Below are 19,030 nucleotides of genomic sequence, written 5' to 3' on the forward strand. Positions count from 1 at the left end.
CTGAGCATGCCCAGACTTGCTCATAGGATTTTTCCCTGTCGAAATCTGTACTGACTGCACGAAAATCGACGTGTTTTGATGGTGGACAAAAATTTTATAGCCTGCACACCAGAATTTTTTCGGCCGAAAAGTCGTAGTCGGTTGTCGAGAGCACCATACTAACAAGCCGAAAATCGGCAGATCGGTCGTCGGACGAAAATTCCCGGCCGAATTTCTACTCGTGTGTACGGGGCTTTAATTTCCCCCCTCCAAAAAGTCAGAACCTTTCAACTGAATTCCTCTTACCTGTAATTCAGCCCTACAGAGTTCAATGGGAAGCTTGCTCAGAACTCATCAGAATATTGACTGAATTTCCACTGAAGTCTGTTTTATCTGTGAAGCCCTTACATAGGAATTCAGTGGTCATTTAGCCTAGGTTCCCACTGATATGGTGCGGGATTTGCAGGGATTCCTGTGCGTTTCCCACACTGCATCAAAATTGCACTTTGTTCATGCGATCCCCTGCGGGTGTCAATGTTAACCACTTGCTGACCACTCCAGCAAGTCGGCTCTGTCCCGTGAAACAACATAACTGTACGCTGTTTCGCGGGACAGCTAGTGGGGCTACAGGGGAAGCCAATCAGCGGGTTCAGTGGCTGCGATTGCCCCTGGGCACCTGCGATCGCTCCCCGTGGAGACAGAACGGCATCTGCCATTGTAAACTTGACAGACTGCTGTTCTGTCAGTGATGAACACAGGGATCCTGTGATCCTCCTATTTAGGAACACAGGTCTTTGTGTTCATGCAGCAAGCCCATCCCTCACACAGTTAAAAAGCACCCCCTAGGGACACATTTAACCCTTTGATCGCCACTGGTGTTAACCTTTTCCCTGCCAGTGTCATATTTTTAGCACTGACTACTGCAGTAATGTCACTGGTCCCCCCAAAAGTGTCAAAAATGTCAGTTAGATGTCCGATCTGTCCAGCGCAATGTCGCAGTCCCACTAAAAATCGCAGATCGCCGCCGTCATAAATCTTTCCACTAGTTTGTAGACACAATAACCTTTACGCAAACCAATCAATATACGCTTATTGGGATTTTTTTTTTACCAAAAATATGTAGTAGAATGCAAATTGGCCTAAAATGTTAAAAAAAATTGAGTTTTAAACTTTTTTTATTGGGAATGTCATATAGCAAAATGTGAAAAATATAGTTTTTTTTTTTTTTTTTCAAAATTGTCGCTTTTTTTTTGTTTATAGCACAAAAAATAAAAACCGCACAGGTGATCAAATAACACCAAAAGAAAGCTCTATTTGTGGTGAAAAAAAAGGACGTCAATTTTATTTGGGTACAGCGTCGCACAATCGCGCAATTGTCAGTTAAAGTAACGCAGCGCCGAATCGCAAAATAGGGCCTGGTCATTAAGGGGGCAAATCCTTTCGGTCTTAAAGTGGTTAATGCAAACTTCTGAGACAATCAGTGAGCCAATCACACAAGCAGGAAATTATATTTCTGGGGAATTTCTGTACACCGACAGTGTATAGAATGCAATGCATCTAGGTTGCTGTATTGCATTACACTTTACGGAAAATTATAGCAGTTGCAAATAAAAAAGTAAAATTCTAATAATATTACATTACAACACAGATTATGTAGCAATTGTATATGCTATATTTATTTTTTTCACCGATAGTGGAGTTATTCTTTAAATTACATTGATTCAACTGCAGTGAATGTTTGGTCACATTTACTGCTTTATAAATACGCTGTATTCTGCAAATTGGCCGGAAACCTAATATGTGTATTCTCACCCTTCAAGACACATTTTGATCTAGTTACTTCAATTAAAAATTCAGTTTACGAGTGTTTTCTTTATTTATTTATTTTTTATTATTTTTACACCCCTTGCTCATCTTGGAAAACATTTCTGATGAGGAAACCCACTAATCACTTTTTTAAATATGTCTAAAGACTGGTATTTAAAGACTTCCCGTTTCCATAGAACAATGGAGCTATTACGTTGTTGATAGTTGTGCGAGATCCTTATCTGTTTGTGGTTTCCACACGCCCTTTTCAGGTGAAATGTCACAATGAATTTTCTCCTATTCATTTTCAAGCTCTCATTTTATACACACAGATTCCCAGCTCATATATTGCCTGAAAGCATCTCAGTACTTGATAGAAGCAGAGGTAACTAAAGCTTTTGCTGTTTACATTTTTTGTATAGGTCATATGTTGAGTATTTGATTTGTGTTTGTATAGTCTAATAACGTAGGAATTTCCAGTGGAATCAAATATTATCTTAGCATTTGCTTTATACTATTTCTTTTGAATGGTAGAACGTGTTCGTTTTTTTTGAATAGGAACAGATAGTACATGTAACCAGGTGCCAGCTTCAATATTATCAATGCAGTAGACATTACCTTCCTTGCTGCAGATTGTTTCTGTTTCTCCATCTAGTGCTGCACCCAGACCGCTTGCTTCATATTCCTGAGTCAAGAAGCAAAGGACTGTGGGACTTGTAGTCCTGTGTTCAGCCATAACTGGATTCCTGAGTCTCTCTTAAGGCTCGTAAACACTATAAGAAAATCAGGCGAACATTTTTGTCCAAAGAATTTTCGTACGATTTTCGTATAGTGTGTACAGAACTTTCTACAGACGATTCAGAATTTTCATATGAAAATTCTTGAAGGGACAAGCTCCAAAATTGTTCTTGTATGGGAAAAAACAAACGATTTTCGTTTAATGGGTACCGTTTTCGTACGATTTTTCGTACATGAAAAGTCAGAAACGAAAGACATGATCAGAAACAATAAACAACAAAAAAAAGCCTTTGTAGTACGAGAATTTTCGTACAAATTTTCGTATGAAAATTCTTTCATTGGTTCCAATTTGCTGTGAAACGATGAGGAAAATTGGACAATTGTTCGTCCGATTTTCTAATAGTGTGTACCCCACTTTAGACTACATCTCTCAGCTACTAATTGAAAGGGGGTTATGGGAAAGGCTTTTTAAAGAGCGGATTGTGAAAGGCTCTCTCTCTCTTCTTCCTGGGATCCATCAGTGAGCATCAGAGCTGGCGTCCAGCTGCTGGGATTATGGCCTTCCAGAACCCTGTGAGCCATCGCTGTCCCTGCATGGGTGAACCTGCATCGTTGTGCAACAACAAAAGATCCCCTGTCCCTCCTGTTGGCAATTGACGGACCATGCTGCAGGTGGCAACCCAGACTGCTGTGTTCACATCCAAATCAGGGCTGTCTTTAATGTGGGCAAAAGGGTCAGTTTCCCAAGGACCAGTCATTGTTGGGGGGGGCCCAAAGCAGCTGCCTCTTGAGTCTGCGCAGCCCATGCTTGCCAACTGTCTTGGATTCTACTAAGCTGGCTGTCCTGCTGTGCTCTTGTCCCCGGTTGTATTCCTGAAAGCAGAGCCAGGGTCAGCACAGTTTACAGCCAGTTCACTCATTGCTACATATTTGCTGCTCACTGTCCCCGCATCTCCGCTCGCTGTACCTCCTCCTATCTCACTCATCGGCAGTTCCCCTGACACTCCTCTGCAGGACTAAGGACCATCCCCAAGGCTGGGCCTCTAGGCCTCTGCTGCTTGAGTGAGCGGGATCATACCTGCCTGGAGCCAGGTGTTGTGACAGCAGCTGAGCAGAGGGTGCACAGCAAGTGTGTCTGGAGGTAAAATCATCTAGCAGTTTATTATGGATTAGTTTGCAGGCAACTCTATGCTGAGTCTGCGGAGTTACTGCAGCTTAGCATAGAAGTGCTGACTGTTAGCTGACAAATAGGAAGATGGCATCACTGCCCCCAGGTTTTCACTGCCCCCTGGGGTGTTCCCTCCTGACCCCGTACTGTGCCCTCCCAATCCCCATAGTGTGTACCCTCAGGACAATCTGATATGTGCCCTCCTGACCCCCATATTGTGCCCTCCCAATCCCTGTGGTGAGTATCCTCCAAACCCCTGTTCTGTGCCCTCCTGGCCACTCATGTATGTACCCTCCCAGCCCCCATACTCTGCCCTCCCACCCCCCATACTGTACCTTCCCAATCCTCTTGGTGTGTGCCCTTCCGTCCCCTGTACTGTACCCTCCTACCCCCCATACTCTGCCCTCCCATCCCCTGTACTCTGTATGTTGCATCTTCTTCCTGGTTTGAAGCAACCTGCTCCCGCTGTGCAAAAGAAAAATCTATATAAATGTGTAAGATTGTGTTATGATAAATAAATAAATAAATATGTGTAGCCCTCAATCCTATTATCTTAAAATGTTATTTCTCATATAAAATCCGTCACTTAGAGGTAAAATATAATAAAATATTTGTGCTGTGTATGGTCTTATAAAAGTGTATGAAAAAATAATAATATGAATTATTAGTTAGACCATCCCCCACAGTTAGAAAGCACCCCCTAGGGACACGTTTACCATTTCATCCCCCCCCCCCAATGTTAACCTGCCAGTGTCATTAGTACAGTAACAGTGCAAATTGTTAGCACTGATTACTGTAGTAATGTCACTGGCCCCAAAAAAAATGTCAGTTAGGTGTTCGATCTGTCCTCCGCAACGTCGCAGTCCTTCTAAAAATTGCTGATCACCCCCATTACTAGTAAAAAAAATAAATATATAAATAATAAAAAAAGCCATAAAAATATCCCATAGTTTATAGACGCGATAACTTTTGCGCAAATCAATCAATATACGCTTAGCATATAGCAGAATACATATTGGCCTGAATTGATGAAGAAATTAGACTTTTTACATTTTTTTATTGAATATGTTATATAGCAGAATGTAAAAAATAATGTTTTTTTTTTTTTTCAAAATTGTCGCTCTTTTTTGTTTATAGCGCAAAAAAATTTTGCAGAGGTGATCAAATACCATCAGAAGAAAGCTCTATTTGTGGGGGGGGAACAAAGGACATCAATTTTTTTTGGATACAGCATCGCACATCTGCGCAATTGTCAGTTAACCACTTGCCGACCAGCTGCAGTTATACGGTGGCAGGTCGGCAAGTTCCTGTGAATCGCTGCACCTGTACGGCGGCCCACGGGAGAGATCCTGGGGGCGCGCGCACCCACTCACCAGCAGGTAAGCTGAACCATGGGGCCTGCGACCACAATTGTGGCCGTGCACCTGCGATTGCTCCCCGTGAAGAGAGAACAGCTAAACACAGAAGACCGTTGTTCAATCAGGAATCAATACTGAGCTCCTGTGCCCCTCCTATTTAGGAACAAAGGTCTCTGCATTGATTTTACAAGCACACCCCTCCCCCCACAGTTAGAAAGCATCCCCTAGGCCAGTGATGGTGAACCTATGGCACGCGTGCCACAGTTGGCACGCAGAACCCTCTCTGTGGGCAAGCGAGAAGTCTAATGAGAAGTCTAATGATCGCAGGTAGAGGGAGATCCACAGAGAGTCCAGGTTTGGGGTGGCGGGATAGCGTCATCAAACAGCGGCGAGGACGAGGTGTGGGAATCTATCTGCACAAGGCGATGAGTGGGCGGCCCCGCAGCCTCCACGGGGTAGGTGAACAGACAGGCCTGAGAGCCTGGCAGGGAGAAAAGAGCTTCACTACCTCCTTGACCCCCGAAAATGCAAGCAGGGGGCGCAGCATCCCCGGTGCCCTCCAGAGCCTGAACTCCTCAAACCTCCTGCTAAAACACCAACAGTGAGGCCAGGAGAACAGTCTGACTGGGGGCCTGAAAGAAGAGGATGGGTGAGAGGTGCAGGCTACAAGGGAGCCGCTAGAAGGAACACAGCAGAGAGCACACGGAGACTGGCATGGAAGGTACCGGACATGATAGGGACAAGGCTAAGGGTCTCTCTCTCTCTCATCTCCCTCCTCACTTTCCTCTCTCTCAGCCCCTCCTGTGTCTCTCAGCCTCCCCATCTCACAGCCCCCCCCCATCTTTCTCCCACCCCATTCTATCTCACTCAACCCCCCCATTTCTCAGTCCCCTTCTCTCTCTCAGCCCCCATCTCTCTTACACACCTCTCTCTCTCAGTTTCCTCTCTCCCTCAGTCCTCCCTCTCTCTCTCACCACACCCCCTCTCTCACCCCCCCCCCTCTCTCTCTCAACCCCTGAGCAGTCTGAACAGTGCTGGGTGTCACTGCTGCCCCTGGAGGATTGATTGAGATTACTGTGGGCTCAGAGCGAAGTGTAAAAAAAAAATAATAAGAAATTACATAAATCTTTCCCCTAGTTTGTAGACACGATAACATTTTCACAAACCAATCAAAATATGCTTATTGGGATTTTTTTTACCAAAAATATGTAGCAGAATACAAATTGGCCTAAAATGATGAAAATTTTTGATTTTTACTTTTTCTTTGGGGAATGTTATATAGCAGAAAGTGAAAAATATTGTTTTCTTTTTTTTTCAGAATTGTCGCTGTTTTTTTGTTGATAGCTCAAAAAATAAAAATCGCAGAGGTGATCAAATACCACCAAAAGAAAGCTCTATTTGTGGGAAAAAAATGACATCAATTTTATGTGGGTGCAGCGTCACATGACCGCACAATTGTCCATTAAAATATTGCAGTGCCGAATCACAAAAAATGGCCTGGTCATTAAGGGGGAAAATCTTCCAGTCCAGAAGTAGTTAAAATAACCGCATTGCCGTATCGCAAAAAAAATGGCCTGGTCATTAAGGGGGTAAAACCTTCTGGGACTGAATTGGTTAATTGATGACTGATTAGCACGGAGCGCAGTTTACTTTTTTTTTTAGTAACCTATAGCAACCAATTAGTTAGTAATGATGTGCAGTAACCTCTAGCAACCAAATGATGATCAGTAAGAATGTGAAGTAACCTCTAGCAACCAATCAGTGAGCAGTAATGATGTGCAGTTACCTCTAGCAATCAATCAGTGAACAGTAAGGATGTGCAGTTGAGGGGGGAGGAATAAATGGACTTTGAAGGCACCGTAATAAAAAACAACACTTTATTTTAGATACACATTAAGACCACAAAAGTGTGTATCGACCGATCAACATGGACAATTTCATTGATCAGAGGATACAAATGATAGGTGAGTGGGGAGGACCTCACACCTAAAACATATAATGCAACGGACAATACAAGATTGCATTTGAATGATGTACAATGGAGAAATAGGGCGCTATACGCTGCACACAAGCCGCACCACGGTGCAGGCAACGCAGAGCGTCCTGTACAATAAGATAACAGCTTCCACAAGGAAATAAACCAATATATCCAATTGCTCTACATGTTTCGCCTGGTGTTCAGACTTCATCCGGAGCGGTTTGGAATATAGATTCCATAGGAAGATGTTGCTGGAGCCAACCAGTAGGCGCCAGAAGCATAATAAACCAATCTTGTAATTAGTAATCACGAGGGGTGACCTGTTGAGGTAGCTGGAGGAGCACGCACTGCTTATGGTCAGATTAAAAGAGAATCAGGTAGTCACAATATAGAGTAAGCCTGTCCCATATATAGCCGGACATAAGGCATAAGGTAAAATAGCAGGCAGTTCCTCCAAAGCGAAGAGAGCATGCAGCGCGTCCTCCAAATGCTCCTCAAAGATACAGATCAGTGACCCCCGGATGGGGAATGACCGCCAATGGCGGTCATTCCCCATCCGGGGGTCACTGATCTGTATCTTTGAGGAGCATTTGGAGGACGCGCTGCATGCTCTCTTCGCTTTGGAGGAACTGCCTGCTATTTTACCTTATGCCTTATGTCCGGCTATATATGGGACAGGCTTACTCTATATTGTGACTACCTGATTCTCTTTTAATCTGACCATAAGCAGTGCGTGCTCCTCCAGCTACCTCAACAGGTCACCCCTCGTGATTACTAATTACAAGATTGGTTTATTATGCTTCTGGCGCCTACTGGTTGGCTCCAGCAACATCTTCCTATGGAATCTATATTCCAAACCGCTCCGGATGAAGTCTGAACACCAGGCGAAACATGTAGAGCAATTGGATATATTGGTTTATTTCCTTGTGGAAGCTGTTATCTTATTGTACAGGACGCTCTGCGTTGCCTGCACCGTGGTGCGGCTTGTGTGCAGCGTATAGCGCCCTATTTCTCCATTGTACATCATTCAAATGCAATCTTGTATTGTCCGTTGCATTATATGTTTTAGGTGTGAGGTCCTCCCCACTCACCTATCATTTGTATCCTCTGATCAATGAAATTGTTCATGTTGATCGGTCGATACACACTTTTGTGGTCTTAATGTGTATCTAAAATAAAGTGTTGTTTTTTATTACGGTGCCTTCAAAGTCCATTTATTCCTCCCCCCCTTTTTTGCATTCTGATATTCAGGACGTGGCACATGTCTTTTTATTTTATTACGCCCCTGTTCTTTGCTGCACCAGGGATAGGCGTAGATATTCTATTTAGTTAAAGGATGTGCAGTTACCTCTAGCAACCAATCAGTGAGTGTGGACCAGTTCTTTATGTTGCATTATATTATTTTTTGAGATAAGTGTATGTGTATGTTTATTTATTTATTTTTTTGGGATGTTGGGGTGGAAAGCGAAATTGCATAGCTGACACCTAAACAATGAATGCATTAAGGTAAAAAATGTTTAGGCTTTTCAATCACTTTCATTACTGTCTGCCTTTGTTATTCTGAATATATCTAACTGCCAGGTGTTTCGCTTGACTTGTATTGGGTGCTGTCCCAGGGTTTGGCTGACTGACACCTTTTAATCCCACTGCTTGCCTTAGTCAATACAAAAATCTGTTGCGTTCAATTCACATTGTGTCTGGGGTTCATTTAAAGGGGTATACATAATTTCAGAACCTAGAGTGTCAGAAGGGCTGGGAAGTTCCCAGGATCAGGTTGCACTAGAGGACAAGAAATATTCAGCGGCTCCTACAGGGGGTAGTGCTACATACACATTATCAGGAAATTACCTAACAGTTTTAACATACTTTACTCCCAAGACTCTAAATCTGCTGACATTACTAATGACCAAATCTTTAACCGGTTGGGACTTTTGCTTAAAGCGGTACTGATTCCTAAATGTTTTGGTTCCATCTGGGTTTTTTTTACCTTATTCTTACCTTTTTATGTTTTTAGAAATTCTGTTATTTTTTATTGTGTCTCCAGTGCTCCTCCAATAGAGGGACAGCACCCTAAGAAAGAAATTGTCCCCACTGTTGGGTTCAGCAGGCAGTAATGCCTGCCATATGTGGACCATTCAAGTGAAGGAGGGCTTCCCACAGCCATGTGCAAAGCATGCAGTTGCAGCATGCTGCTGTGGGGTTTAAACTGGTAGTGAAGAGGCGATATAACACCTACTCACTGCCTGTCAAATGCGCTCTTCAGAGGGCACCACATGTGAAAATGAGCCCTAAGGCACCTCAGGCATTCCTGTATTTTCTGTCAGCAAAGAAATGGGGACAGGAACATGTTTATGGGGACAACGACCTCTTCCCGATAACCCTGTGTGGGTGGGGGGGCTTATCAGAATCTTGAAGAGCCCTTTAACAATATCCCAGCCCCCCCCCTATGCAAATGAGTATGGGGTACATATTACCCCTACCCATTCAACAATAAAGTGTCAAAAGTATTAAAACACAGAGACAGTTTTTGAAAATTCCTTTAATAAAAAATAATAAAATAATGCTTGATGTAGATCCATCATTAATCACCACCCTGCCGTCACTGCTGACCAATGAAGCCAATGAAAGCAAACCACCTACTGCCTGGCTTGTCTTTTGACAGTTCTTAAATAGGCAAGGGACGGAGCCACCTGGTAACAACACCTGGGGCACTGTCCCCTTGTGACATCACTGACCAATGCATGCTGGGTAAGTGACGTCACCAGGTGGTTCTGCCCTTACCTATATAAAAATGTTCAAACAGCAAGCCAGACATTCGGCAGTTTTTCTTAGTTGACGGTGAAGCGTTTTTTTTTCTTTTTAACCCATATTCAGTCACGTTGGGGGCCAAGATCTGGGGGCCCCCTTGTTAAATGGGGCTTCCAGATTCAGATAAGGCCTGTGCCTGCAGACCCCCAGATCCACTGCTCAGGTTTGTCAGGAAGAGGCCCTTGTCCCCATCAACATGAGGACAAGGGGGTTTGGGGTGGGGGGGTTGGTATTCTATTGCTGTAAATGGTATTGTTTTGCTGGCAATTTAAATGCAATTTCTTTTTCTTTAGAAATGGCAGTTTTGATGCAGCAGGTTCTATATATGGTACAGACAGACTAATGGAACCCCCAGGCACTATATTTAAATACATTTTTCATTTTTTATAGTTTCACTTTATGTATCATTAAAATTAAAATCACTGCTGAAAAAATATAAAAAAAAAAAAAATTGCATTGATACATGTCCCCCAGTGCAGGACCTGGGCCCCCATACCCTTTTTATGGCCAATAACTTGCATATAAACTTCAAAATGGGGACTTTTGATTTTTACAGTTCAAGTCCCATATACTTTAATAGGGTTCACCATCGGTGTCAGAAGTTTTTCTCTTCCAAACTTTCTGTTCGGGGGTTCTGGTGCGAACCAAACCGGGGGGTGTTCAGCCCATCTCTAATTGTGTATATAGGATTGTATACACTTTTAATTTTTTTTTTCTTTTGTAGCCCTGCCCCCTGGGGAGTGGCTAAGTGTACACACATCCTCCTCACTTCGATTGCCCTGAGTGTTGTCCAACCCCCTTGACACTATAGGTTCTGCCATGGTAAATGATTAGAAACTACCAGAGTTTGCAGTAAAGAATCAGGTTTTACAAATCTTTAACTCACGTTTAGTAAAGCACAAACAGTTTCAATGCAATAGCCAACCTGTGACTGAATAAGGTTCAGCACTCAGGATCAAAAGAACAATTCTAGCATATATGTATTAATATATGATGGAGAATCAATATCCTGGAAACTTATGATTACACTACTTCTTTAGTATAATGCGAGAGTGACCACAAACCAATGCTTGACAGTATTATGGAGTAACTCCAACTTTTAATAACTTTTCAGCAGCCCTAATATACTGGCACTAAGCTAACTATCAGAGTGCACTCTGTATCCTATAGGGGGCCCCATTTACACTAGATTGCAAGAGTCTCCTGGATGAGGGAGGCCTCGCTAGTCTTCGCCGGCAAGGGTTTCCTCAGCCAATCCAAAGAAAGTATTTGTAATCCACAGTAAAGGTGATTGAATAATTGTAATCCAAACAGGAAAGGGATAAGATAGATTTCTGTATTCCACGGTTGATAGTCAATCTAATACTGAAAAGGAGGGGCAAGGCTTTCTAATCCGCCACGCTGAGTTACAGTGTCCTGTGGCGACCGTTAGGGCTAATATGGCCTTCCGCTAGAACGGCTCCGCAGACCTGCCCTTATTCAGTCTGGAAGTACAGCAGAAACTTTTAACTGGATTTCTCTCACCCAATGTGACGAACTCTGTGTTCCTCAGTCCACTCCAGCAATGTCCCACTTTCCTCAGCGACACTCACAGCCTCTCAGGGCGTCTCTCCACTCAGCCGACCACCGAGATTCTCCCACACACTGCTCACTCTCTCACACAGCCATTAATGTCTAAACCGCTGGCAACAAAAGAGAGTACACCCCTAAGTGGAAATTCCCAAATAGGGCCTGAGTAGCCATTTTCCCTCCCTTGTGTCATGGAACTTGTTAGTTTTAGAAGGTCTCAGGTGTGAATAGGGAGCAAGTGTGTTAAATTTGGTGTTATCGCTTTCACTCTCTCATACTGGTCACTGGAAGTTCAATATGGCCCCTCATGGCAAAGAACTCTCTGAGGATCTGAAAAAAATCCAAATTCCCGTGGTAGTTAGTCTAAACCCCTAAACTATATTGGAACAATTGCTAAGAAAGAAAAGATGGGGCTTTGCATAGACTGGTGGAAAGAGGAGGATCACAATTAAACACAATTATATTAAAAATCGACTGTACTTTATTGTACATATATAAAAAACATATATATCATATAGACATATATCAAGTAGAAAATATAAAAGAAAAATGCATGTGTAGAAATATATTCCCAAAGGTAATGCAGATACTGTATCAAAAAGATGGTATGGTCTCTATATATAGCATGGTCTAGGGTCCCCAGCAAGCCGACGCATTTCGCAACAAGGCTTCCTCAGGGCCAGAGAGACCAGAGCAGACCGATATTTCTACAGAAATGTATACAAAAGTAGATTAGATATATACAGTTAATCATACATATATCAATGCATTACATGTGTACATTCACCAACATTTATTGAACATATTCAGCATAACATGTAAGTATGTATGTACTGACCACGCTGCGACAGAGACCTGGGTGGACACATGCATTGAGGGACAGATCATCAAAGAGGACATACAGGAAGAGCGTGCGTAGCATTCACTGCAATCATGCAGGTAAGGAAAAGGTTCCAGTCAGTGCCTTAAGTATCGACAGTGTACCCATAATATACTTGTGATGGACATACTCCTCTGGCATTCTAGATCAGTGTTAATTGGGCCTACAATAGTGAATAAAGAAAAAATCAAAAACGGGGAAAGAGAGGCGGAGTATAATAGGAATAAATATCTCAATACATATGATAACATCATAGCAACGGTTATCCTATATAGATGTAGATAGTGATAAATACCTCCATCTCGCCCGCTCTATATATGAGGCAGGTAGTTCCCAGAGTGTATTCTATATATTCAAATATATTGGCAACATCATAGGTATTACACCCTGACCGCCCAGATAGAGGGCTCCTACAAAGAATCATATATTACATGGTAAGTACAAACAGCACTACTAAAAGGTGCATAGACAGGGAATCCTTACAAGATATCATGCATCACATACCTTACGTCCAACCAGCACCACACGAACCTGCCTGTCCGTATATCGCTCTGCGGCGCCTCAAATATCCGGCTATTCCTCTGATTTGTTTGGCGCCAAAAAGCGCCTATCCTTTCTGCTGCCCGATCCAGAAGTAGTTTGTAGTGGAAACATCCACTTGACGTCACATCCGCCAGACGGCGGAAGTGACACATCACAACAACCACAAGCGAGACGCATCCAAACAGGAACAAGCAGCCATGAGTGAAGCCCAGCAGCCAGCCGTGCATCATATACATCCACCACCAGAGGGAGCGCTCAGCCAATGCCTAACTCGTCCAAATATCAAAGGCTACGCCATTGATAGGAATTTCATACGAGGGACTAGGCAGCCTAGGACAACAAAAAGTTCAATTCAGAAAATAGCTGCAATATCATAAACAGCCATAAACCACAAGGGCGCTAGCATGGTTTCTGATCTGCAATCCCCAAAGCATCTGCACCACCATAACCCCCACAGGGGATCAGTACATAACAGACAATACATTCAAGACAATTACATCTATGTAACCAAAATAACAAAATTTCAATTTGACATTAGGCCTGAATTCCCCTAAGAATAGAGAATACTGACAATGTAATATGTCACTATCTGTCTATAGGGGCATATTTATAGGAAGGGCTTAAAGCTCAGCATGTTGTTTAATCCAGGAGGCATGGTCGCTTTAAGGTCGTATATCCACATGGTTTCACATGCTAGGACCTTTTTATCAATATTGCCATCCCTTATCAGAGATAACATCCAGTACCGTAAATGTAATGATCGATTGATCAAACCTATGTTTTAGGCCAACATGGCCACCAATAGGGGTGACCATTTTGAATGTAAGAAATGTGATCAGATATTCTTTTATAGAGTGGTCTAATCGCCTTGCCCACGTAAAAGGCTCCACATGGGCAAAACATGATGTAGACCACCGCTGACGTTTGGCATGTGACGTATTTATTAATGTATCTCATCCGAACTGTGGGTAACATAAAGGATTGGCCTTCCTGTATCCATGGACAAAAGTCACAACCCCCGCATCTCTATAGGCCATTGGGGTTCTGACCTTCATTCCTGGGTCTCACATAATGGCTTCCTACCATGTGATTCCTTTATTATGTATTCGGTCTGACCAGACTATCGAGGTTGAGCAGCCCTCCCCACCCCCCACACACACCTGTACTCAATCAGTGTCCACCATCAAGTGGGTATAGAAGGAGTCCCCTGTAGTGCATTTGCACATCTCTCCCAGCAAGGAGTATTATCTCCAAGGGTTAGAAAGGCTGGATTCATCTCTTTTTCATGGATAGTGTAGGACCCACTGATAATGGGGTACTTTGACGCAGTAGTGGGCTTGAGCACGATATGGCCATATGGTGGGACCAACCCCCCATTTTTATTTATGGACTCTCTTCAGATTTGGTAGTAATTTCTTTTGCATTTGCGCGCTATTCTTTTTTAATATATATGTCTTTTGGTTCATAGCTGCAGCAGCTTTGGAAATACATGGGTATGCTCCCCCAAATTTTTTGCCTGTTTATTATGTATTTGGTCTGACCAGACTATCGAGGTTGAGCAGCCCTCCCCACCCCCCACACACACCTGTACTCAATCAGTGTCCACCATCAAGTGGATATAGGAGGAGTCCCCTGTAGTGCATTTGCACATCTCTCCCAGCAAGGTGTATTATCTCCAAGGGTTAGAAAGGCTGGATTCATCTCTTTTTCATGGATAGTGTAGGACCCACTGATAATGGGGTACTTTGACGCAGTAGTGGGCTTGAGCACGATATGGCCATATGGTGGGACCAAACCCCCATTTTTATTTATGGACTCTCTTCAGATTTGGTAGTAATTTCTTTTGCATTTGCGCGCTATTCTTTTTTAATATATAGGACGCACACTGCATCAAATTGGTCTGCATGGATGTCCTCCCAGAAAGAAGCCTCTTCTAAAGATGATGCACAAGAAAGCCCTAAAACAGTTTGCTGAAGACAAGCAGACTAAGGACATGGATTACTGGAACCATGTCCTGTGGTCCGATGAGACCAAGATAAACCTATTTGGTTCAGATGGTGTCAAGCGTGTGTGGCGGCAACCAGATGAGGGGACAGCAAATTTACACTGTTATACAAGCTGTACATTCACTACTTTACATTGTAGCAAAGTGTAATTTATTCAGTGTTGTCACATGAAAAGATATAATAAAATATTTACAAAAAATGTGGGGGATGTACTCACTTTTGTAAAACACTGTATATATAATGGAAAATTGTTACCAATACTTACCGTAATTTTCCTTTCCTGGCTTTGCGTCATGCCATCATACTACGGGTACACTCCGCCCCTCTGACCCCCATAGGACATCCCTGAAATAGCATAAAAGGCAGGCAGTACCTGGTGGAGGTGTTCTGTATGAGCTCGTGACAGACCAGGGAGGGTTTGTGCTGGCATGACACAGAGCCAGGAAAGGAAAATTACGGTAAGTATTGGTAACAATTTTCCATTTTCCTGGCTCTGCCTCATGCCATCATACTACGGGACTTAACTAGCCAAAACACAGGGTGGGAAGAATAAATTACAAACACCAGGTACTGCTGCAAGAAACAAATTTTAATATCTTGATAAAGCAGAAGACACTACTGAAGCTCCCATCTGAGCATACTGGGATGACATCACATCCAGCTTATAGTGTTTATGCAGGTATTAGGAGATCTCCAACCTGCTGCCTTACAGACCACGTCTGCCGATACTTTGGACCAAGCTGCCCAGGAGGATGGCACCGCTCTTATGGAATGTGTTCGGATCTCCTGAGGAGGGGGGAGGCCTTCCAGGGAGTAAGCTGTTTGGATTGCTTTAACTATTCCTGTCGAGAGGAATCTTGGAGGGCCCGGCATACCCATCCTGGGACCCTTTGGGAATACAAAAAAAAGAGCATCTGTTTTCCGGAACGAGACCGTTCTGGGCAGCTATGTCTGTGGGAGAGACTTCATATCCATATCATACCATCTAGGCTACTGCAAGGCTGATTGAGAAGGTGAAAAGGCTGGGAGAACCGATTCCCAATTAAAATGAAATTCCGACGAGACTTTAGGAAAGGACTTCGGAGAAGGTTGTAACACTACACTGTCCTGAAGGAAGGTGCAGAACGGCTCTTTGTAGGAGAAGGCCACAGTGTCTGAGCCTCATCTGGCTGAGACCAAAACTGTCAAGAAAACCGTCTTCAATGTCAGGTACCATAAAGGACTGTCCAAATCTGGGGAAAAAAGGGGCTTTTTAGCAACCCCGGTAATACTAACAGTAAATCCCACTTTGGAAAGAAAAGGACGAATAGGCGGGTATATTTGATTGCCGCACGGAGGAATCCAACTACTAGAGACTCCTTTGACCATGAGGTATTGGTAAGGGCCAAAAGTGCTGAAATTTGTACTTTAAGCATGTTGAAGCTTATTCCCGAGTCGAGGCCGTACTGCAGAAAATACAATATATTCGCCACTGAGGGGAAACGGAAAGAAAATCCCTGTTGGACTGAGAAATCCTCGAACCTCTGCCACACTCTATAATAAGTGGCCTTTAGTATATTCTTTCCTGGATGACAGAATGGTGGAAATTACTGAGTCAGAGAGATTTAGATTCTGGAGCTTGCTCCTCTCAAATTCCATGCAGTCAAGGCCAGACAGGCCGAGTTGGGGGGAGTGTGGCCGTTGCAGATGAGAAGGTCCCTGACCTGAGGGAGCCTTATTGGAGGACACACCGCCAGGCGACAAAGAAGGGGAAACCATGGCCTCCTCGGCCCGAATAGAGCTATCACAATAGCGGGTACTCCCTCTCCTCCATGATCTTCACCAATGATTTGAGGATCAGAGTAATTGGTGGAAATGGGTGGAAATGGGTAGACCTGATTGATGCCCCACTTCTGATAGAGAGCATCCTGGGCCAGAACTTGCGGGCAGAAGAAGTGGGAAAAAAACAGTTGAAATGTGTCGCCATTAAGTCTATCTCGGGAACCCCCAAATATTTTGGATTTTGCATCCATCCTGTGTAGTTGGCGAAGTCTGCTAGGGTATTCTGAGGGTCCGGGAGACACAATGCTGAACAGTCCAACAAGTGGGCTTGGGCTTCGGCTAAGGAGAAGATCTCCGCAGTTACCTGGAGAAGTTGCAGACTTCCTGTCCCCCTTGTTTCACAATGTACGATACTGCCGTTGTATTTCCATGAGAAGTCTGACTCTCTTGCCTTGGATTACGGGCAAATACGTCTTCAGCGCCTCCCTGGCCGCTGTTAGTTCTAAGAGATTCGAGGAACATGGCAAACTCTGGTCCTATACTCCCTGCACTTTCAGTTGTAGGCAATGCGCCCCCCAACTCTGGAGACTGGCATCCGCAGTAATCGTGATCCAGTCTCCAGGGCTGACGGGCCCGCCCAGGGAAAGGTTGCTCCTCTTGGTCCACCACAGAAGGTTGTTGGAAACTAAGCAAGGAACCTGGAACCTCTGGCTGAGAGAACCGCGGCGCCACTGGCTTAGAAGGCAGAACTGAAACCTTCTCCTTAGCCACTGTGCCCAAGGCACTGCTGGGATACAGGCCATCAGGAGACCTAAAAAAAAAACTCATCCCCAGATGAACCGTGATTTCCTTTGAGGACCTAATCCCTCGGTCTCCGCACAGACTCGATCAATCTTCTCTCTTCACAGGAAAATCTTGTATTGGACTGTACTGAAACCCCCTGCCCAGGTAGGTTAGGTATTGGACGGAACAAGTTGGCTCTTCTGCACATTCACCATCCACCCAAATTCTGATTGGGTCTGCAAGACTTGATCCCGGTGGTCTATGAGAAAATCCCTGGAGTGAGCCAACACCAGGATATAGTCCACATAATGCTCAGGATCCCAGGCCCCAGAAAGATGGGCATGACCTTAACTAGCACTGAACAGCGATCTAGGAGTAAGTAAACTGAATTCAATTCTACTAAAACTTGACAAGATGAAAGCTCTCGAGAGTCCTGCAGGCTAAGGCATTAACTGGCAGCAGTGCTCCTACATCGCTCTAAGCAGGATATCACTGAGGAAACGAATGCCCTAAGGATAGATAGTACCTCCAGAAGGGTTCTGGGGCGGGGGCCGTGACCAAAAACATACCCGGACCCAGAAGGATGGACATGACCTTTGCTTGCAATGAACAGCGATCCGGGACTTAGTAGACTGGATTTGAATCTACTAAAAATGAACATGATACTCCAAGATCTAGAGGGTCCTGCAGGCAAAAACGTTACTTAGCAGCAGCACCCCTACTTCGCTATCCGCAAAATGTCACTTGAGGAATTAAAAGCCATAAAGATTGATAGTACCCTCAAGAGGGTTCTGGAGAATGCCAACCAAAAAACATACCATGACCTAGGTCAAGTCATCGTCTGCTAGAAAAAACCTGAGTGCTGGCGAACCCAGACTATAGGAATATGAAGACTAGCGTTTGCTAAGTCCAGAAAAGGGTACCAGCCTCCCTTCCTTACCACCAGAATAATGGTTTTCCAGGATTCTGTCATAAAGACAGGAACCTTCATAAATACCTGCACGTGCTTAGCACTAATATTAATCCAAAGGCCATCTGACATTTGTGACCCAAGAGAGGGAATGAATATTCATGCTCCACCTCTGCATCCGCATCGAAAGAATGCCCTGAGCCACAAATCACTCCTTAAAACTGTTGACAGATTGGTGGAGCATGGGAGCTATGGTAAGGAAGCAGGAAACTGCTGCAGGGATGAGAACATTAGCGATCATTGATCGTCAAACATTTAAAAAGGTCTTCCAGGGTATGGGAGGTAATGCAAACATTGTACACTGCTTTCTTTTTAAAACCTGCATCTGACCATAGCTCTAGAGCAGTGATGGCGAACCTCGGCACCTCAGAACCACACCTCCCACAATGCCCTACTACACTTCAGAGTGTATGAGCATCATGGGAAATGCAGCCCCAAAACATCTGGGGCGCCAAGGCTTCGGAAACCACAAACCCCCTGTTGTCTCTGCTTTGAGGAAGCATGCCTATGGCTGTTAGACTTTGCAAAACCTCAGAAAGCAGAACATGCAAGGGCCCACATGGACTTAGAGTGGTGAACTGTCCCCCACAGCACTGGGGCAGCTTGACTCAGAACCCTAGAGACGCTAAGTGCACCATTATCAGTATTACTGTCCTCTTCTGGTTAAGAGGCATATGTGCTGC

General features: G+C 44.1%; 1 protein-coding gene across 1 annotated transcript in view; it reads left to right on the forward strand.

The window, feature by feature from the left end:
- The first annotated feature begins 2,097 nt into the window (after positions 1-2,097).
- Positions 2,098-19,030, forward strand: part of LOC309554863 (uncharacterized protein) — an 87,357-nt gene continuing 70,424 nt past the window's right edge. The window contains exon 1 of the mRNA XM_082256584.1: positions 2,098-2,170. The gene's annotated coding sequence lies outside the window, so the exon portion shown is untranslated. The remainder of the gene's footprint in view (positions 2,171-19,030) is intronic.

Source organism: Pelophylax lessonae (assembly GCF_965119305.1).
Source record: "Pelophylax lessonae genome assembly, chromosome: 4".
Taxonomy (NCBI): Eukaryota; Metazoa; Chordata; class Amphibia; order Anura; family Ranidae; genus Pelophylax; species Pelophylax lessonae.